Raw genomic sequence first — 24,411 nt, forward strand, 5'->3', positions numbered from 1 at the left:
CGAACAATGACGAGGTTCCACTACCACCTGACCACTAGACGGTCTACGCTTCGTCGGTCTTCTACCTGCATTGCTCTTCCTAGGCCGACCTACTGGTTTTTTCTCCACTGGTACCCCGATTCTTATGTTCTTGATATGTTCCGGTAGTACCCACTCATCCTCCTCGCCAACAATATTAATTGTGGCATCGTAGGTTTTCTTCCACGTTTCTTTAGTGTAATATGGAGAGCAAAGTGTGTACACGCTCACATTCTGACTAACTGCTGCGGCACATGCATGGGGACAAGGGTTTTTGAGCGTTTGGAAAAGTCCGCAAGTGCATGTTCTCTCCACTAAGTTCACATCACCACCTCTCTCACCTTGAGGACTCGTACCAACGTTGAACAATTGGGCACCATTACGAAGGACACTCCTGAACATACCATCTTTGTGTTGATCCTTTAAATCATTTTCAAAAGTAGTAGCCAAAGGAGTAGCGCACTTACTAGCCTTTTCGAGACGAGAAGCAAACCAACTTTGAATTGTGAACCTGATGAAGTCAACCAAAATAGTTACTGGATATTTTCTGAATTCTTCTGTCACCTTGTTGAAGCTTTCGGCAGCGTTGCTTGTCATTATGCTGTACCGATCGCCTGGACAATAAGGACGAGCCCACTTTTCAAACCCTATTTGCTCGATGTATGTAGCAATGGCAGGGTCCATCTGTTTCAGCACCTCAAAATGCCTATCACATTCCGTCTTGTTCCATGCGTAAGCTGCAAGCCATATTTGCTTGTTGCATACATCAGTCTTAAACTTGTGATTGACATTCATAGTAATATGCTTGAAGCATGCACAGTGGCATGCTTCTGGGAAAACAACATCAACAGCATGTTCAATGCTTTGATGCCTATCCGATATGAACATAAGATTTTCAACCTCACCAATGGCTTCCTTCAACTTCCGCAAGAAATACTTCCAAGAGTCATGATTCTCACTGTCAACAATTGCAAAGGCTACCGGAAACAATTGGTTGTTTGCATCGTACGCAACAGCAACTAACAGTGTTCCTCCATACTTCGTCTTCAAGAATGTTCCGTCGATACTAATCACAGGACGACAATACTTAAATCCCTTCCTACAAGCATCGAGTGACCGTAAACGATACTTGAACCGGTTATCCTCGCCGACAATGTCGGTAATAGTGCTCGGATTCTTACGTTCCAAAGATGTAGAAGTAACCATATAATTTCGTATAAGATTCTGCTGGAGTACCCCTCTTGTACATAACTGCCTTCTCTCTACATCTCCAAGCTTTCTCATAACTCATCTTGATGCCATATTCATCAAACATATCCCTCTGTATGTCTTTTGCTTTGTAGTTAGATCCATAAGATGTGTACTTGTTCTTAATAATGTGACCAATGACCCACGGTGCTGCTTGCCGGTGATCAGAATGTCTAGAATCCAAGTTACATGTGTGTTCGTTGTGAAACACAGTAACCTCAAAAATGTCACAAAGTGCCTTCTTCTTCCCCCTTAATCTCCATTTACAATTTTCATCCTTACAAGTAACGTAAAACACATCAGTGTCAGACTTACTTACCATCCACTCAAAATTATTTTTCAATGCATACCTACCAACTACATTCTTCAATTCTTCCTTGTTTTTGTACAACTTGCCAAGATATATCTCCCCTGAAGGCGTACCACTAAGAGATGTTGTATACACATTATTTTCCTCTATGTCTTCCCTTTTCCACACAAGAGGTTTGAATTTAGTAGAAACTTCAAATTCAGATACAGGAGCACTATCAGAAGGACCTGGCCGACTGCTACTAGTTCCTGGTGTTTGGCGATTCTCACTACGGGGGGGTCTTCTTTGTCGCTCTACTTGGTTGCTTGGAGTTAGTTCCATCCTCAGGGGAGGTACATCTGTAGCCACATCATCATCCACACCCAAATCAACCACAGGATCATTGTTGTAAAAGGGAGCATCGAACTCATCTGAATGATGAAATTCGATACCCACTCTCTCATCATCTACATTAGTGCCAACTTGCTCGTCCAAACCAAACCCCATATCAGTTTCTGGGACAAAGGTCCCAACAACACTTCTAGGGGTTACATTTCGGGGAGTCTGCTCCAAATTCACATTCTTCTTCACCTTTGTCACAAATAGTCGCAACAAGTTGTCCACACTCATTTTTGCCTTCATGCTCAAGAACACTCGTAGTTGACTATCTTTCACTAAAACCTCAGGTGGAAACTTAGTGCCTTTCATGTACATGTAAAGAACTTCTAACTTCAATTCATACACCAAGGGGTCCACCTCCAACTCTTCATGCAAAACTTCACGCAACTTTTTCAGTGTACACTCAACGTCCAATATCAATGTCTTACTTTTTGAGGAATCAAATACCCAGTTGAAACCCTCCACAGTCCAAACGCCATCATACAAAGACACGGGCACAAATACGGTATGAATCGTCCTACGTAAAAATACAAAGAAAAACACAGAAAAAATCAGCATACAATATCGCACATACATCGCACAAGGTACTACAGAGGTCGCACAACGTCGCCTAATACAACAATAATATGTTGAAGTATGAAGTCGCACAATAATCGCACAGACAAGGGACAATATCGCATAAAGTCGCACAAGAACACATACATGACAAAATCGCATAATGTTGCACAACAAGTCGCACACAAATCGCCTAACATCAAAAATCGCACATAATCGCATAACCATCGTACAATGTCGCCAAAATTAATCATGTCATCACTAACCTCAGATTTCTCATGAAATCGCACAAAGAATCGTATAAAGTCGCATAAAATCGCACAAAAATAAAAAAACCCAGAAAACCACAGACTGTTCGAACCACACTCTACCTCTATTTTAAGGACACAAATGACACAAATTACAACTAACAACGTTCAGATCCATACAATATAACAAAAAACAACACTATTTACTAAGAAAAACACTTACCCATTGCTTTGTTGAGTGTGGTTGACCTTGAGGTTGAAAATGGTGAAGGTGTAGGCTGGCCGAGACGTTCAGTTGGTGGTGGTGGTGGTGGCAGCCGGCGGCAGTACGCAGTGATAGAGAGAGAGAGAGAGAGAGAGAGAGAGAGAGAGAGAGAGAGAGAGAGAGAGAGAGAGAGAGAGAGCAAATGAGAAAGAGAGAGAAAGTGAAAGAGAGAGAGTGCGAGTAGAGAGAGAGATCAAACGAGAGGGAAAGAGAGAGAAGGGGAGGCTGTTAGATAGGGAGGGCATTTTGGGGTTCCCATGACAAAATAGGCATATTTACACAATGTGTAATTTTTTGGGTCAAAATAACACCATGTGTTATTTACATAATGTATGCTTGATATAAGATTCTCACTATTTTTTTTTAGCTATTTAGCTACTATACCTCAACTGATGGGGATGCTCTAATTAGTGTGGTCTTTTACGACGTGAGCTTTCATTCCCATCAGAACAAGAAAGAAGTTCCATAGAGAATTTTTTTTAACCTCAATTGATGTGCACAAATCACACACAAATGTAACACATACTTAAGGCATCTCCAATGGGAGTTGCCATGGAGTAGTCTTTGCCACGTGTGTATTTTGGTCAATATTTTAAACTAATTTTATGAGCATAATTACTTTATCACCAACTAATTTTTTGAGAATATATACAATTATAAAATTTGATTAAAAAGTGGTATGTGGGACCTTGGTGAACAACTTTTGAAGTTGACTACTATTGGAGTAATTTTTGTGGAAAAATGTGTCAATTCTTATGTGGATGAGAAAGAAAATACAAACAAATAATATTTTAAGATGAAGTGTGTATTTTAGTAATTATGGGTGTTACCCCATTGAAGATGCTTATATTTGTCAAATTACTTCAACTAATTATTTTTATTTAAAGAATGGGTCCTGCTTATCAAAAATGATTTGTCACACATTTGTGTGTAATTTATGAATGCACATATATTTACTCTCTCAAATGTAATCCTTCCATTCAACAAACAACATTACCCGTTATAAGAATTTTACACGTCAAGTTGTACTGAGTGTTGGCGCTGAAAAGTGGCCAACACCAGCTCACTAGATTGGCTAGATGAATAATAATAAATAGAAATGTGTAAATTAGAGAGACACATAAAATTTATAATAGTGTACTCCCCATGCTGCGCTAGTAATGGAGCTACATTAACTTTGAGTTTTTATTTCTCACGAGATAGTAATTATAGAAAAAGGCTAAGTGTTTAAGCTTTGATTTCTAGAGAGAGATGCTCTGATATTGTGTGTAGTTTTCTGAATGTAAAAAATGAACTAAGTTAGCTCTCCTTTTATAGGTGAATGAGGCCCATAAAAATATGGAAAAATAATTTAACTATGAAAAATCTAAATTGGCTAATTTTGACTGTAGATGATGATCCAACGATCAAAAGTGCGGTAAAATTTTAGGTCAATAACTTTAGAATTTTGATTGATGCGTGAGACACAACTTGATAGAACATTGAAATAGCTTCTAAACTCAAGTTGAATTGCATCAATTTGATCAATATTGGGTGAGTTATGACTATTTTACTGAAGGTAGTTCACAACCCAGGGCCTAGTTGACATCCAGCGCCCACGTTGACATATGACATCAACCTGGACGTGGGGTCAGTGAAAAAACGTCCATGGGGTGTACTTTATGATGTCTAAGTGATATTTTGACATCAATTAGTTTATTTTTATTTTCTGGCGAAGCTAGTCACTAGTTCTTGGAAATGTTGCTATTCTACGGAAATAAGAGACTCGAAACTCTTCATTTCCCTGTAAATTTCCCATGTTGGAAATGAGAAATGTAAAGTTTTGAATTTGACTTCTCTGACTTCATAGATCTTAGTCATTGTAAAAAACTAGACAGACGGTCGAAACATAATTAGAATCGAATAAGCAGAACCAAGCGCACCAGACCATTTATCAACCTGTGCGCTAGGTACTCATTTCGAAGCTTCTAGGATATCGTTTTGATACTTCCAAGTTTCTAGAACTTGAGGATGAGGTATCCTACCCCATTTTTGACCATTCTAGATTCTACAATCGAATCATATTTGGCATTTGATTCATCAAAATCATCGTACTAGGCTGATTGTCAACCTTGGCGCTGGGTCTGCTTCTAGGGCCTCGAGTTTGTGGTTTTCTCCCGAGTTTATTTGAATCTTCATTTTTTTTTGAGGATGGAAAAATTTCCCTAAATACTTTTTTAAGAACTTAATTAGAAAACCAAGTTGACAATTTGTCAACCTCGGCGCTGGGTTCCCTTTATGGCCCTTTAAAAGTTCTATTTTGTCCCTAAAAATAGTTGAATCTTAATCTTTCCTGAAAAGAGAGAAGATTCTTGGAACAGTTCTCAAAAAACATCATTGAAATTGGCCCAATTTAAAAAAATATAAACCTAGGCACTAGGCCAGCCCCAGGTGTCAACGTGGGTGCTGGGTCTTGCTTCTAGCACCCAAGAAATATTGTTTCTTCCTCAAAAGTACCTATTACCTCATTTTTTATGAAGACGATGAAGATGGAAAATTCAGATCGTCGATATGATACTTGGAAGGTGCCCATATTGACAAATTATTAACTTGGGCGTTGGGTGCCCAGGGACTGGGTGCTCAAAAATGAACTTTCTTCGAATTTGATTATGATGCCTCTCAAATATGTTCGTGGCATGTCTAGTTCATGTACAAATGAAAATTTTGACCCATTTTCACTAAGACGGTCCTAAAAATAGAAACGTTAGTTAAGGATGTCAACTTGAGCTTTGGGTAAAGTCCAGGTGGCCAAGTTGACTTTTGGGGTGCAGGTTCATGCAATTTCAACTCTTAAGGTCCGGATTTAGTTGCTCCATGTCTTCATGGTCCAGTGTTATGCCGATATTTTGAGCGATAAATATAGACATGACACGTGGAAAGTTAGACATAGAAATTGTGAAAAACTCAGTAATAAATGAAATTATCTCACACAGATAATTTATTATGAGCAATATCAGTCTTGCATTAGACATTGACAGTAAGACTGTTAGATAAGAAACATATGTCGAGATGTAATATTATCCCGATTTTCCCCCACTTGATGTGGCATGTACATGTGGGCAAGATCATTGCCACGTGAACTATAACTTGTTAACAAGAAGGCCAAGTTATCTACATAATACATATATTGTAGGGAAGCTAGAGTGCTTGAGTGGGACGATGAGACAACAAACCGATCACCTTGATGTTGGAATATGTTTTACCAGAATCTAGATTTACTACCACGTATGTTGTTTAACATCCTAATTATGAATTTCTAAAACAATGTAATTTAAACACATATAAAGTTTGAGAAACCTTACATTGGGTGTAGCAGAATTAAATGACTCCTTCCGCTCAGATCTCTAACCCTTGTATCCTTTCTGTAGCAGAGTATCTCCAAGATCTGAGCCCGATATTCTTCACAGCCTTACACACTATGATTGAGTACAACTTGATGTGTGTGGGCAATTACTCTATCACTATAGGGTTCGAAATAATGAAGAGAGAAAGAGAGAGGAAGGGTTCGAATAAGGTAGAATAGATGGCTCAAAATTTTGACTGAAGGCCATCACTATCTATTTATAGGAATCCAACTAGGTTTAGGTTTGAATTATTTGGAATTAAAAAAATAATAAAATAAATGGTAAAATAAACCATAAGTGGCCGGCCATGGATGTTGGCCCCCACTTTACAATTTTACCATTTTTCAACTAATTATCTTATGCTCTCAAAAATGCCATTTTTCTAATTCAACCACTTAAATGCCAAAACTATTTATTTAATAATTAAAATTAATTATTAAATAAAATTGTCATTTAACATATTTATTAATTAGACTTAATAAAATCTCTTAATTAACAAATAAACCCTAGAATCTCTTTTTTTCACAATTAAGCCATAGCTTAGTGAAAAAAACATAAACTAGACATAGTCTAATTTTAGAATTATAATTGATTAATTAAAATCAATTAACTGAGTCTTACAAGCAGTATTGTCTCAACTAGTATGGGGACCATGGGCCTATACGACCGAGCTTCCAATAAGCAGAACTAGAATTTACCAAGTAAATTCCCTAACTAATTTATTCCTCATTGCATCCACCATAGAACTTGGAATTGCACTCTCAGTTATATAGAACGCTTTATATGTTCCACGATATAGATACGCTATAAACATTTAACCATCGTTCTAATCCTAATAATCAAAGATCATTTATAGATGATTTACACCGAGTGGGGACAAATTTACCGTTTCACCCCTCAATGTATTTTATCCTTAAAATACTTAGCTTCCTATAAATAATATTTCGCTAAACTAAAATAATCACTGAAATAAGAGCTCTTCCATTTATCTCTATTAAGCCAAGCTTGAAGGAAATCATCGTTTCACTTCTATGTCCAGATAGAAGCTATAGATTCCATATCTATGTTTAGCGCTCCCACTCAATTGTACTATCATGTTTCCAAAATGTACGTATCTCCCAGACCAAAAGGTAGGCTTAACTAACAAATCAAAGAACACAAATAACACTCCTGAGATCGAACCTAAGCATGTCAGGATTAAGATCTTTTGATCTAAGATCAACCAGTGATATTGACTCAAAAAGATACAACGGTAAGATTATAATATCTTTACCAAGATCAATATCGGTTCCAGTCCAATGTATACTCCATACATCGGAAACTAGTATATGTTGCCAATGTCCTAGAAAGATCATAAGACTTATCCAAGGTGTAAGTATACTTTATTGATGATTATCACATCAGTGTAAATCCAGTGCATTGATGAGAATGAAGGACATTATCTCTTGAAGTATATAATTACAATTACATTTCATTGTGTTGACATCACTGTAATTGTGAATGACTATATATTCTGGACTTAACAGATTTTGTACACAGTAAACCATAAACATGAAAACTACATGTAAACATAAATGATTTCTAATCTTCTATTGATAACAAATCCGATTACATTGAAATGGGTTTTATTTAGGGCATAAATCCTCAACAAACTCCCACTTGCACTAACATAAAACAAGTAGTGCATTTCAATCAATCAATTGTCTTGATATCCAGATTAAGTGTAGTGTATTTGACTTAACCCAAATTACTGGAATCGTAAGTCTGTGGTAAGCTACTGCTTTCTCCACCATTACTTCCTTTGTGTTTATAAAAAATTATGCAACATCATTTACTATATGCATTACTCATCTAGGGATACTAAATTCTTTACTGTTTATGAAGTGCATCTGAATATACAGATTACTTGTCTCTAATTCTATCCAAAATGGAATAGAGATAACATAGTAAGAACTTTCTCCAGTTGAATAACTTTTCAGTGCTTTTCAAAAGCAACAAAGTTATGTGTCTTCATTGATGGAGCTTAAATTATTATAAAAGGATTTTTACATCCTTCTAGAATAATTCCTCCACCCGCAGAGTAACCACCATCTCGAATAGGTTATGAGTTGGTGTAGATATAAGGATTCTAATATGCACCATTATCATCTAACATATAGGTCACTTTCAGAGATTCTTCTTGACTTTCTCATAATGTTCCTTGTTTGATTACATCTTAGATGGCTCCCACTCAACAGTAGGAATCTAGTTAAAGTCGTACATAGGAGTACATTTAACCTCTTACTAGGTACTCAGGGACATCTTGTTGTGACATATTATCTTAGTTTGAAACTATAAGTTTCTTCTAGACTAAGTCATCAACATAACAATCTAGTATTAACTTTAATGTAAAATACTTGCTTCATATTAAGTAATCATTATAGATATCATAAAATATTTCATGAGGATTAGGTGTTTTTCCCAAGTCATTCGAATAGACTTTGCAAAATTCTCCTATCTTATCCTTAAAATTTTGATAAGTTATTTCTATTCATGTGAATGGTTAGATTTACTTTTTAGTTAAATTCTAAAATTCCTATCATGATCATAACATGGTTAGCCGTCACAAGTGTTATCCAAATAAAGATAGGCTTAGAATTTTAAAATTCTCCCACTCAGATAAGGTACGGTGGTACTATGTCCAAGAACTTTATTGGTATCAATTTCTATTACTACGAAAACATATTAATTAGAACAAAATACATGATCAAGAATAAGCTTTAATAAATTTGCTAATTTGTTCATTATATTACATCCATGTCTAATGAAAATAGATGTGTTATAGAGATACTGTGGTGTATTGAGTATAATCTAGAGTTCAAAATGAACTACATATGTCAATAGCTTCATCCACCCTCAGTGTCATAGAGATCATGTGGAGTTATGAATATAGTCTAGAGTTCAAAAGATGTAAAAGATCGTTGAACTGCATATATTACTACTTAACTTTTTCCACCCCTATCAGATCAAAAGATCTTTTTATTAAATAAAATCTTAATAATTGCTTGAGAAATTACAATTATTCATAAACATTGAATTTGAATTTGAGGTGTTTATGTGGTATGATCTCTTTGCAGAGATGAATTTACCATAGATTTTGTATCAATAATAAAACACAAAAACATACAAATATTATAAACATATAAATATAATTGGTATTGGCATACACAAGATAAAGAAAATATGAAGCTTAATTCATAAATGCAAGTTATAACTAAAAGAGAAAACTTTATCAATATTCTCAAAACAAAATGAATTGTCTGCATAAATATGAAATAGGGAATAAAATTCCAAACTAATAATTGAAATCAAATTGTTCATAAATTAAAACAATTAATTCAAAAATTAAAAGAAGATTCTGAGCTTCATCTTTAATCTTGGACATTTTCCACCCTTCTGTCCAACTATCCGACTCAACTCATTAGGATAGCAATCCAAGTTTAAGCAACTGGAACTGCAATAAGAAGAAAACAAAAATGGTTAGTAGATCTAGAATTAATAACCCAAGGGGATAATAAGTCTCTAAAACACATGAGTTTTTTAGCATAGAAAGAAATACCTTGTTTCTTTGCTAGAAACTTAGGGCATTGGAGTTTCCAATGGCTTTTTTCATTGCAATAGAAGCATTTTACTTTTGGCTTTGCCTCGGGATTAGCAGCCTTTTTCTTTTTAATTGTTTAGGCTTCTTGCTATTCTTCCAATTCTTCTTGTTACTGGGTCTTGAATGTAATGACCGCTTTAGTAATTTAGATTAGTAAAAGCAATTAGCACTAATTTCTGTTAATTTTATAATTATTTATGAATTTATTTGTGGACCCCAATATTAGAAATGAATATTAGAGTTATAATTTCTCAATTTTGGAGATTTTATTAAACTCTAGGGGTGTTATTTGACTTATATGTGAAATATGTTATTTTTGTAATTTTTGCTCGGCGACAACGGAAAATGCGATGGATGGCTAGTCTAATCACATGGGTAACTTTAGAACCTTATTTCTTAGTGGGAAATATTTTAGAAAAAATAAAATATTGGGATTAAGCGGGGTTATGGAATTTGACCATTTTACCCCTAGCTTTAGAAATACCTAAGCTTTAACCTAAAGGGCATTTTACTCATTTGGTTAAGTGGTGTGTTAGGTGGCTACATAGCCTTGTCACACCTAGCAAGCTTTATTTCAGCAAGGGAATAGTTAGGAAACCCTTTTCTCATTTGAAGAAAAATAAAAAAAAAATAAAGAAAAAGACTTTTCCTCTTGAAGCTCTCTCCCTCTCTCTTTCGGCTGGGACAAAACCAGAGGGAATCACCCTCAAAGCTTAGTGTTTTTCTAGTTTGAAGCTAAGGAAACAAGCACTCTTGAAGCTAAGGTAACCCTAGACACTCTTAGCTAAGTTTTCTTAATGTTTTAGTTGGTTTCATGTTGTGATTTTAAGAATTAGTGGCTGTTAGGGTTTGGGATGTTTAGGATTTGAATTTTAGGGTTCATTTGAGTTGGTTTCAAGTTCTTCCAGCTGTTTTTAGTGTGTTGTGTTAGATTTATGCAAGTTTGAGCTTTGAGCTCAAAGCTTTCATCTCTAATGGCATAATTTGATTCATTGAGTTTTTCTGTGAAATACTGGTTGGAAAATATTGTTTATGCATTGTTTAGGTACTTTGGAAAGTTGGGTGGCATTTGGTGGAAAATTTAGCAACAGGTGAAGGGTTTGGGGAGAATTGGTGCAAACCGATTAGCCGGTTTTGCCAGACCTCTAAAACCGGCTAGGCGATTTTGGCAAGATCCCCCAAACACTTCATTTCCTCTATTTTGTCCATTTCAGTGCCGTGGTTGGGTGTTTCCCTAATTCCAGAGTATGAGTAACCTATAGAGAGTATAATAGAACCTAGGGTTATGGGTTCGGGTTTCTCGAGATTAGTGTTTTGATCATGTAGCTTACCCAGTTTCGTAATGTGAATAGGGCATCCATCTAGCACGAGGCTTCCGTTCAGGTCGGCCAGTGCACTTGAATCTGGAAAGAAGGTAAGAACTGAATATAATGTGTGATATCAATATCTGAATGTATGTATATGTTATGTGTATATGCATCCTTGATGTGTTAGTTGCACTACCAACACTTATGCAGTTAAGGTATAGAGTGCATTGGTATAGTGAATGTTATCTGAGAGTATATTTCAGTGATACCAGCACAAGTACGGAGAGGGACTGAGTGTGTGTGGTATATCACTCAGGGGTACTCAAGGTATGAAACAAACCCTACCAACAGTCGTACAGTGAGGTACGTAGTGTATGTGGTATAATGGCTATACCCTAGTATGGAACGTTCTTACTCATCTGTTGAGCCTTGTAAATAGGTGTATGGGCACCTAATTACAAGTTGGAAATTATATGATATGTTATATGCTTTTCTTACTGAGTCTGTCGATTCACAATTCTGCTTCCATGTGTAGGTAAATGAAAGGCGAAAGCTGAACAAGAGTGAACCTGAGCTAGGATGAGATTGTAAATGTCGAAGCAGCGCGGCATGGAGTGTTTGGTCTCGGGACATCTAGGAGTTTTATTTTGTAGTCGCTGTGTGACCTGATTAATATGTATTTTGGTATATGATATTTTAGAAGTTTGAAAACGGGATCCCGACACTTGTAAAAATTTTGATATAATATAAAGTTTAATATTTAATATAAAAGTTTTAATTTGACAAGTTTTTCAAGAAAATTCTTTGATTAGCAAAGATTTCACTGTAATTCAAAAAGCACTGTAGCGTGGCTTAGCATTAGGGCATTATAATTTTAGTATCAGAGCCGCCAGGTTTGTCTACTGAAACTTTCCAAGACATGTACAATCTTCATTATAGAAAGCTCGGTTCACGGTTCACTAAGCTCGTACTTGTTTAGTGTTTTAAATGATTATTAAAGCATGCTAGGAAGCATATTAGATTTTAATTATTTATTTTAAGTGTTATGCCTTTAAGTCCGTAAGAGCGGTAATAAGTTTTGTGATCGCTGTCTAACCTGCCTGGCTTATGGGTTCGCAGGCTGTCCTATAAAATGGACGCCTAGCGAAATACAAGAAGTCAGGGTAATATGGTTGAGACCGGAGGCGGTCAGGGAAATCAAAATCCTTAGAATCCCCGTGGTCACGGCCGTGGCCGTGGCAGAGCTCAGGGTGGTCGCCCTGTAAATCCACCACAAGCTCCTCCGGATTGGGAGCAGAGATTTGCGGAAATGCAAGATCGAATCCGCCAGCAGGATGAAGAAATTCAGAGGTTGAGGCCGTAGGGTCCTCCTGCCGTGCCTCCTTAGCAAGTTGCTCAGGCCGTTGCAGTTCCATCGGTGCCAGTAGAACAACCTGTTGCTTGCAACCGTATGGAGCCGTTGTACGAAAGATTCCGTAAGCAAGCACCTCCAGTGGCTCACAGCAATTGAGCGCATTCTAAACCTTATGGGAGTGGTTGGTAATGATCGGGTGACTTGCGCTACTTTCCCATTCCACGAGGACGCTCTCGAGTGGTGGGAGTTGACAACCATCACTCGGGACGTCACAGTTATGACTGTTGGGTTTTGTGCCCTAAATAAAACTCATTTCAATATAATCAGATTTACTTATTAATTAAGATCAGAAATAACATTTTATGTTGCATATTTCACATGATTTATTTCATGATTATATATATAATGTATGAATTCTATTTAAGTCCAGAACATATGAATTTATTAAAGATTATAGTGTTGTCAGCACAGTGGAATATAATCTTAATTATATGTTCGAAAGTTTATTCCCTGATTTGTCAGTTCACTGGATTTAGACTGACATGATATTCAGCGATAGGTATTCTTACACCTTGGAAAAGTGTTATGTCCTTTCCAGGGCATTGGCAAAGTTTACCAGTATCGGATGTATGGAGTATACATCGGAAGGGACCGATATTGAACTTTGATTAGAAATATTAAAATTTACCGTAATATCTATTCAATTCAATATCACCTATTGATCCTAGATCAAATGATCTTAATCCTGATATGTTTAGGTTCGATCTCAAGAGTACTATACGTGTTCTTTGATTTGTTAGTTAAGCCTACTTTTGGGTCAGGGTGATACGTACATTTTGGGAACATGATAGTATGATTGAGTGGGAGCGCTAACATAAATATGGAGTCTATAACTTCTATAGGAATTTAGAAGTGAAACCATGATATCCTTCGAGCTTGGCTAAATAGAGATAAATGGTGGAGATCTCATTTCACTTCGCTGAAATATCATTTATACGGAGCTAAGTGTTTTAAGGATAAAATACATTGAAGGTGTAACAGTAACTTGATGCCTATTCAATGTAGATCATCTATTAGAGGGTCATTGATCACATTAGGATTATAACAATGGATAACTAATGACGTATCTACATCGTGGAACATATAGAGCGTTCTATATGACTGAGAGTGCAATTCCAAGTTCTAAGTGTGGATTCAATAAGGAATTAATAAGTTAGGGAATTTACTTGGTAAATTTGGTTCGACTTATTGGAAGCTCGGAAATATAGGCCCATGGTCCCCATACTAGTTGAGACTATACTGCTTGTAAGACTCAGTTAATTGACTTTAATTAATCAATTATAATTCTAAAGTTAGATTATGTCTACTTTATGAATTTTCACTAAGCAAGGGTGAAATTGTAAAGAAAAGAGATTCTAGGTTTATTTATTAATTAAGAGACTTTATATGTTTAAATTAATAAATATAGTAAATGACAATATTATTTAATAATTAATCTTTAGTTGTTAAATAATTAGAATTGACATTTAAATGGTTAAATTTGAAAATAGGCATTTTTGAGAAAAAAGGAATGAAAAATAACAAAATGGGAAAGTTGCAAAGTGAGGCCCAATTTCCTTATATGGCCGCCCACTATGCAAAGCTTTTACCATTTTTATTTTTCCATTATTTTAATGCCATACAATTCTAACCTAAACCTAGAAGGCATTCTATAAATAGAAAGTATTGGCTTCAGGAAACTTATGACTTGCACATTGTTTCTTTCAGAAAAAGCCTACAACCCCCTCTCTCTCTTTTCTTTAGATTTCGAAATCCTTTAGTGAATGAGTAGTGCCCACACACATCAAGTGGTATCTCAATCATAGTGTGTAAGACTGTAGGAGAATCCAAACAACAGGAAGGAGAATTAGCATCAAAGGAAGGAGAGAAAAAGATCCAAGTTCAGATCTTGATTATGCTCTGCTACAGAAAGGAATCAAGGGCTAGAAATCTGAACGGAAGGAGTCATTATATTCCACTGCACCCAATGTAAGGTTTACTAAACTTTATATGTGTTTATTTCATTGTTTTAGAATTCATATTAGGATGTTAATCAAACATACTTGGTAATAAATCTAGATCCTTGTTTAAGAATAATAATTTAATTATATTAATATCTTATTTCACATCTGTTACATGGACAATATTTGTTTATTTATTTATATTATTTATTTAAATTTTTTTTTAACAAACCTATTATTTATTTGATCTAAATTGCTATGATTAACTTGTTGACAGATCTAATGATCTGATTTTAATCATTGTCCAATTGTCAATAGATCTTATAAATAATTTGTAACAGGTAAATTTTTTAATTTTTTCATCTGTGTAAACCTAGTAACATGATAGGGCCTATCCAAATTATTTAACCTGTGTGAGCCTATATGTTTGCTATTGGGCTTAGATGCATATAGGAAGCCCATTTAAGTTTTTACTAAGTAAATAGACTAGGTTGCTAAAATAAAATTTGACATAAGTAATTTTATTTAGGCCCAATTAGATTTGGGCTTATTCAATGAATAAAAATTGTTTATTTAAAGGTTACATTCCTCTCTTTTGGGCCTTGTGTGAGAGTTGGGGGCCAATAGAAGTGGGTACGACATACTGAACGCAGCTCCCCCTCACATGAACTACCCCAATTGTGAAGACCCATTTGCCTTATTTAAATAATTGTATTAGGTTAATTATATTAGTCTAACCTAATTAAAATTGAATTAGCAACATAATTAACTTTTAAAATATATGAAATTTATTTTTCATTTTAATATTTTAAACTTAATTTTAGAAAAACACTTAGTTAATGATATATATTCTAGATAGTTATTTCTATACTAGTTATTATTTCTAATATTAAATAGGAAAATATCATTGATTGTGAAATTAATCGTTTAATAATTAATTTTGGTACAATCTAAGTTTAGTATATTTTCCTAGTATTAAACTAGAATTAATAATTAAGTTTCCTCTATACTTAATTATTTATTTCTTGAATTTAATACATTTAATTAAATTGAAAATTTCAATATCTAAGTTGATTTTCATCATGATACTTATTTATTGGTATTTTCATGTTATTTAATTAAAGTTGAAAATTATATTAAGTTTGGAATATTATTTTAGAATAACTTGAATTTGAATAATTTTCAAAATATATTTTATTTTATTTTATTAATCTTTTTCCCACAATTTCGAAATTGCATTTCTTTAATGCAGAAATTTCGAATTTTATTTGGAAATAGATTAAAGTTGAAAATTATTTATTTTAATTTTGGACCAACTTAAATCAATGATTTTTCTATTTAATGATTAATTAAAATAAATGAACTAAAGTATATTATAATTAGAAATTAAATTAATTAGTCAATGAAAGTCTAGATAGTTATTATCTGTTTTGCTTGAAGTATTTTTCTAGTGTATTTAATTAAATAGAAAATTAATATTTAAGTTGATTCTTAATAATGATACTTAAATATTTGAAATTTTTCTTAAATATTTAATTGAATAGGAAAATTATATTTTTGTTGTAAATTAATTTTATTAATTAATTTTGGGCCAACATAAAATTAAGATAATTTTTTCAGGATTTATTTTTATTTTATTTTAAAGCATTTTCGAAAGTAGTATTCTTATACACTTCATTTTTCGAAATGCAATATATATTTATAGAAAATTAAATTTGAGTTGTAAATTAATTTAAATTAATTTTGAAACAGCTTAAATTGAATAATTTTCTAAATATTTATTGGAAATTATTACTAAGATGGAAATAATTCACGTTATTTCCATATCCATCTAAGTATAATTTATAAATATTAAATTAAAATTTAGATTTAGAATTTTTTATTCTAATTGAAATTTTAATTAAATAAATATACATTTAAAATAAATTGATTAAAATAAATATTAGAAGAAAATACAACTTTTATTAAATAATGAGCTTTATTATTATTAGGACATTCGATCTCCATTGTTGGTTTTACATAGCAATTGTTTTAGTGAGTAATCCTCCCTAACGTAGGAATGTTCATTAGCAAGTTAGCACCGTTTAATCTCGAAAGATAAGTATTTTTGTAAGTTTTTTATATAGTATTGATCACCCTAATGGTGGCGACTGTATAAGACTTGCAAGAGTATGAAACAATGGTGGAAGCTCATAAGATAGAATAGCCTTGACTCTCGCCTAAACGGGACAACGATGGATTCCAATCTTGATCGAATAAAAGGTTGCTAGAATGTTTATCATTTTAGATGAGCTGACAACTCTATTCAATGGATGGTAGCTTTGACTCTCGCCTAAACGGGATACTGATATCAGTTTGTTGAAGACCTTGGAAATTATTTAGGATTATATGTTCTAGTATTTTCACTTGTCATTCCTACTTGCTATGTGTTTAATAATTTCTGAATTGTGTATGAATTTATAGTGAACCATGTTATTTTCTGTTATTAAATCGTAGTTTAATTTTGAATCTTCATTCTTGGTCTAACTTGGTTTGTTGTTCTAATGAGATAATCCCTAATAGATTTTCACCATTAGACAAACATAATAGTGTTAGATCTCGAAAGATAAATATTGTAAATGCAACATCTAGCTGTTCATGAATTGATGACACCTTAGACTAGTATTTACAATATGAAACAAGAAGATTGTATAAATAAGATTACTTTGTCCCTCGCCTCTCGAAGCATCGTTGGATTCTTATTTAAAACGAAATTATCCTAATTCCTCTTATCGTATTCATTTCGAATTAGCTCAATAACATATCATTGGATGAATGGTCTATAATCATTTCATGTCATTCTATATTTTCTCTTAAGAAATTAAATGACACATATGATTATATTCCCGAAATTCTATCCCAAAATGATATAAATCCTCAATCTTAGAAATCTCCTACTTGTATGGGCAAATAAAACTTAGAGTTAGATTAGTAGTGGTGGTCCAAGAAAGAACTACTCTTTACACAGTTAAACTTTCACAAGTGTTTAATAACCATTTTCTTTCAATGTATTTAAACTGTATGACTTTAGTATTCTGTGACCAGATTCCACTTACACTATTCTAAGAACTGTTTGATGTAACTAAACCTAAGTCATTAAAAGAAACAACCATATTTTATATCTATGGCATTTGTATCTTGTTCATTGTGGTTTTGACAAGATCAATCTCTGCAAAGAGTTAATATGTCTATATCCACTGAAAGTATAATCATCTCATTTGTAGATGGATGTGCATTCAGGGGTGGATATGAGTTTTCGTTGTATTCTTAAAACGATCACTCTAGATTTTACCTTAAGCAAAAGAAATTCGAAATGTTTGAAAAATTTCATGAATTTCTAGCAATGGTGAAAAACCATTAAGGTAAGTGGTTAAAGATCTTGCGAACTGATAGGGGTGGAGAAATAGTTAGTAGATATGCAGTTCAAAGTTCATTAAATTGATTTTTTGAATTATATACAAACTTACCTCCCCAGAAATTGGATTTGCATATTGATGATTAAGTTGCTAGTCGTTGCCTAAGTCCTTCTATGGTAATACAATTTCAGAATGATGCAATGGTTGTATACTTAATGTAAATCATTACTAGATTCGTGGATGACCTAATCGAAATCTTAAGAAAAGCTAGAACTCTTAACCATGGTTTGCATGTTTGTTAGCTATTCTAAATGATTAGGGGTGGACCATCCCATAGTCATTAGATAAGAAAGTGTTTGTTTAAACAAATACTACTTTTCTAAGAAAATGACTAAGTCTTAAAATAAAGTAGCAAATAAAGGAGATAATTTTTATTGATTCCAAAAGTGTTCTATCATCTTATTCTACATATGATGATCCCATTGCCTCTGTTGTCTTGACACAACCGAAGAGGTTAATACCATTTAGTTTTCTTAGACATAATTCACGGTAGCTTGTCGTAGTGGGAGGGTTTCAAGGAACTCACTCTTCTTATCACTTGGAAGACACTAGTGATTAAAATCCATTGTGAGTTTAAAAAAGTAATGGATTGTCAAGATAAGAAACTAAGAAGAAAAGCCAAGAGAACTATGATTTAATCCATTCACATGGAGTAACCTAAAGTTTTCTAGTACAAGGACATAAAAGGAAATTTTCGTTAATAAGTCTATTCAATGGACTTAACAAAACTTCCTCTTCCTAGTATTATAGGTTTGAGTTTATCTAAACCTATGGCTTGTGGTATACCTGGTAATTACTTACTCTAATGCAAGCAACTTACTTTAGTAAGATGCTGAAGCATTTTCTTTCCAATGGCAATCTATAGAAGCTTCGTAACTTCTAGACACAGATTTTATTTATCTAAGGAAAAATCTCAACTATTCCAGAAAAGATAAAGCCATGAAAGAATTTCTTAAATCAACTGTGAGAGGTCTCAGATATGCTTTAGTATGCCTTAGACAAGACACCTGTTGTTGAGTGGTAGTAATGAGTAGGTATCAGATTAATCTTGGAGAGGAACATTGGAAGACAATCAACTAAATCTTAAGATTAAGGAGAGAAACTATATGTTAGTCAATAAGGGTGTGTTTAAGACTCTTAGACTACACCACATTAGATTTCGAGACTTGCCTTTGTGCTAGAAAGTCTGCTGATAAGATGGTGATTACTCTGGGGGTGGAGTAGTGATTTTGGAGAAGTGTAAAAACCTATCTGAAGTCTCTAGGTCTACCAGAGAGAGACTGAATGTTAAAGTTGTAGGAAAGGTACTTATTCAGTATAAGGAAAGTTCTATACATTTGTGGCAGCATTCCAACTTGTCTTAACTACTAGTGTTATTTCCTGAATAACCAAAAAGTAGTTGCCAAAAGTATAGAATCCAGTATCCCAAGAGAGTAGACATATAGAGAGGAATTTAACAATATCAAGCATTTTGTGATTAAGGGAAAGTAATGGTGGAGAAAAGGTTGTTGTTAATTCAACCTGTCAGATCCTATTACGAGGAGTTTACTACTACTACACTTGATTTGTATATCAAGGTGTTGAGATTATTTGAAATGCACATTTTGTTTTATGTTAGTGCAAGTGGGAGTTTGTTGGGTTTTGTGCCCTAAATAAAACTCATTTCAATTTAATCAAATTTACTTATTAATAAAGATCAGAAATAACATTTTATATTGCATGGTTCACATGATTTATTTCATGATTATATATAATGTATGAATTCTATTTAAGTCCAGAACATATGAATTTGTTAAAGATTATAGTGTTGTTAGCATAGTGGAATATAATCTTAATGATATGTTCGAAAGTTTATTCCCTGATTTGTCAGTTCGCTGGATTTAGACTGACATGATAATCAGCGATAGGTATTCTTACACCTTGGAAAAGTGTTATGTCCTTTCCAGGGCATTGGCAAAGTTTACCAGTATCGGATGTATAGAGTATACATCGGAAGGGACCGATATTGAACTTTGATTAGATATATTAAAATTTACCGTAATATCTATTCAATTCAATATCACCCGTTGATCCTAGATCAAATGATCTTAATCCTGATATGTTTAGGTTCGATCTCAAGAGTACTATACGTGTTCTTCGATTTGTTAGTTAAGCCTACTTTTGGGTCAGGGTGATACGTACATTTTGGGAACATGATAGTATGATTGAGTGCGAGCGCTAACATAAATATGGAGTCTATAACTTCTATAGGAATTTGGAAGTGAAACGATGATATCCTTCGAGCTTGGCTAAACAGAGATAAATGGTGGAGATCTCATTTCACTTCGCTGAAATATCATTTATACGGAGCTAAGTGTTTTAAGGATAAAATACATTGAAGGTGTAACGGTAACTTAGTGCCTATTCAATGTAGATCATCTACTAGAGGGTCATTGATCACATTAGGACTATAACAATGGATAACTAATGACATATCTATATCGTAGAACATATAGAGCGTTCTATATGACTGAGAGTGGAATTCCAAGTTCTACGTGTGGATTCAATAAGGAACTAATAAGTTAGGGAATTTACTTGGTACATTCGGTTCGACTTATTGGAAGCTCGGAAATATAGGCCCATGGTCCCCATACTAGTTGAGACCATACTGCTTGTAAGACTCAGTTAATTTATTTTAATTAATCAATTATAATTCTAAAGTTAGACTATGTCTACTTTATGAATTTTCACTAAGCAAGGGCGAAATTGTAAAGAAAAGAGATTCTATGTTTATTTATTAATTAAGAGACTTTATATGTCTAAATTAATAAATATATTAAATGACAATATTATTTAATAATTAATCTTTAGTTATTCAATAATTAGAATTGGCATTTAAATGGCTAAATTGGAAAATTGGCATTTTTGAGAAAAAGGGGATGAAAAATAACAAAATGGGAAAGTTGCAAAGTGAGGCCCAATTTCCTTATATGGCCGCCCACTAAAAGCTTTTACCATTTTTATTTTTCCATTATTTTAATGCCAGACAATTATAACCTAAACCTAGAAGGCATTCTATAAATAGAAAGTATTGGCTTCAAGAAACTTATGACTTGCACATTGTTTCTTTCAGAAAAAGCCTACTCGCCCCTCTCTCTCTTTTCTTCAGATTTTGAAATCCTTGAGTGAATGAGTAGTGCCCACACACATCAAGTGGCATCTCAATCATAGTGTGTAAGACTGTAGGAGAATTCAAACAACAAGAAGGAGAATCAGAATCAAAGGAAGGAGAGAAAAAGATTCAGGTTCAGATCTTGATTATGCTCTGCTACAGAAAGGAATCAAGGGCTAGAGATCTGAACGGAAGGAGTCATTATATTTCGCTGCACCCAATGTAAGGTTTACTAAACTTTATATGTGTTTATTTCATTGTTTTAGAATTCATATGAGGATGTTAATCAAACATACTTGGTAGTAAATCTAGATCCTGGTAAAATAATCTCCAACAATGACCTGGGAAGAATTCAAGGAGTTGTTTAACTCTAAATACTATAATGAAGCTGTCTACAGTGCAAAGCTGAAAGAGTTTACTGAGTTGGTGCAAACTGAGGGGATGTCGGTTACTGAGTATACTACAAAGTTTGACTGTCTGGCCAAGCTTGCCGTGGGTATCGTGCCACTTGACTTTAGCAAGAAAGAGAAGTATTTGGCTTGTTTAAATGTGAAGATCAGACATGATCTAGTGATCACCACCAATGAAGCAACCACATATGTTGAAATAGTTGAAAAAGCTTTGAGAGCCGAGGGTGCTGTGAAATTCCTTCAGGAGTCCCGAGTGACTCCGAGTGTTGGTGTAACCCCCACTTTTCCTACTCCTGTTTATGGTAGGGATGGTGGTGACTCCACCACTGATCTATCAAGGAAGGTTACCTCGGAATGTGGTGGTTCAGGGCAAAGCAAGCGGTTCCGTGGGAACCAAGGTAGAGGTGGACGTCAAGGTTACTCTAACCCTGAGTGCCCTCGTAGCAAGAAACATCATCCGGAAGAGTGCAACTGAAAGACATGATTTCTGTGTGGCATGGTGGGGCATTTTAAGAAAGATTTCCCTCAGGCAAAGAAGGAAGAACCGAAAGCAGAGGCAAAACCTGTTCCTGCTCGAGTGTTTACTATCACCCAAGCTAATGCTGCAGCCAGTCCTTCTGTGGTGACAGGTCAGCTTCCTGTCAACAACTCCTTGTATACTCTATTATTTGATTCGGGAGCTACACACTCATATGTGGCTACGTGAATAATTGATCTTTTGGGTAGGCCTTGTGATATTTTAAAAAGACGGTTTGGAACCCTACTGCCTAGCTGGGAGTTGATTATCTCTAATTGGCGCATTAGGTCTATGGCGGTTAGGATCGAGGATAGGGAGTTGAGTGCTGACCTTATAGAATTGGAATTAACTGAGTTTGACATCATTTCTGTCCAAGTATTCGACAATTATAGATTGTAAACGGAAAATGGTGACTTTTCAGCCAGAAGGTGAAGATCCATTTGTCTATGTTGGATAAGTTCAGGGGTCTCGAATCAAGATTATTTCTATGCTGAGGGCTACAGATCTACTACACAGTGGATGTGTAGGATTTTTAGCAGTAATGATTGACTCCAGCAGACCCGAAAAATTTGGGACTGAGGTAGTCAGAGTGGTAAAAGACTTTCTCGACATGTTTCCCGAGGAGTTACCGGGATTGCCGCCGCAACGAGAAATTGATTTTGTGATTGATCTTGTACCTGGAGCCGAACCTGTTTCTAAGGCTCCATATAGAATGGCTCCAGCAAAACTCAAGGAGCTTAAGTTACGGCTTCAGGGGATGCTTGATGTTGGGTTTACTCGACTCAGTGTATCGCCCTGGGGAGCTCCGGTTCTGTTTGTGAAAAAGAAAGATGGTTCCCTCAGAATGTGCATTGATTATCGGGAGCTAAACAAGTTGACGATTAAGAACAAGTACCCGTTACCCAGAATCGATGATTTGTTCGATTAGCTTCAGGGAAAGACAGAGTTTTCGAAGATTGATTTATGATGTGGTTATCATCAACTCAGAATCCGGGAAGAGGACATACCAAAGACTGCTTTTCGAACCAGATATGGGCACTATGAGTTTCTGTTAATGTCATTCGAATTGACTAATGCTCTTGCAGCCTTTATGGATCTCATGAATAGGGTATTAAAGGATTTCCTCGATAACTGCATTATAGTGTTTATCGATGACATCCTTGTATACTCCCAGTTAGAAGAGGAGCATGAGCATCATCTTTGAATGGTGTTGCAGTGACTAAGGGATCACAAGTTGTATGCAAAGTTCAAAAAGTGCGAATTCCGGTTGTCTGAGGTATCTTTTCTGGGACATATTTTCGGAAAGAATGGAATTATGGTTGATCCAAGTAAGATTGAGTCAGTGAAGAATTGGCCGAGGCCAAAATCAGTGACAGAAGTTCAAAGTTTTGTCGGTTTAGCAGGGTATTACCGACGTTTTGTCGAGGGCTTTTCTAAAATCTCTATGCCCCTAACCGAGTTGACTAACAAAAATCAGAGATTTGTGTGGTCAGACAAGTGTGAAACAAGTTTTCAGGAGTTGAAGCAACGTTTGGTAACAGCTCCAGTGTTCGCTTTGCCATCAGATCAAGAGAAATTCGTTGTTTATTGTGATGCATCCAGACAGGGTCTAGGATGTGTTCTGATGCAAGCTAACAGAGTCATAGCCTATGCCTCTCGTCAATTGAAAGATTATGAGCAGCGCTATCCAACTCATGACCTTGAGCTTGCTGCTGTGGTTTTTGCTCTAAAGATATGGCAGGATTATCTTTATGGTGAAAAGTGCGAGATTTATACTGATCGTAAGAGTCTAAGGTACTTTTTCACCCAGAAAGATTTAAACATGAGGCAGAGGAGGTGGCTGGAATTAGTTAAAGACTACGACTGTGAGATTCTGTATCACCCCGGGATGGCCAATGTTGTGGCTGATGCTTTGAGTAGAAGGGGTCTCGAGCAGGTTTGTAGCACGGTTTTGATAGCCCCTCAACTAGCCTCTAAAATGGTTAGTGCAGTGATTGAGTTTGTAGTTGGGAAATTGCACAACTTGACACTTCAATCTGATCTGTTAGAGAGAATCAGAAAAGCTCAACTAGAAGATCCTGAGTTAGTTAAAGTTCGAGATGAAGTAATGGCTGGTCGGCCTAGAGACTTTTCAGTCTCGAATAATGGAATGTTGTTGTACAAAACTCGAGT

Source organism: Cannabis sativa, chromosome 2, assembly GCF_029168945.1.
Source record: "Cannabis sativa cultivar Pink pepper isolate KNU-18-1 chromosome 2, ASM2916894v1, whole genome shotgun sequence".
NCBI lineage: Eukaryota > Viridiplantae > Streptophyta > Magnoliopsida > Rosales > Cannabaceae > Cannabis > Cannabis sativa.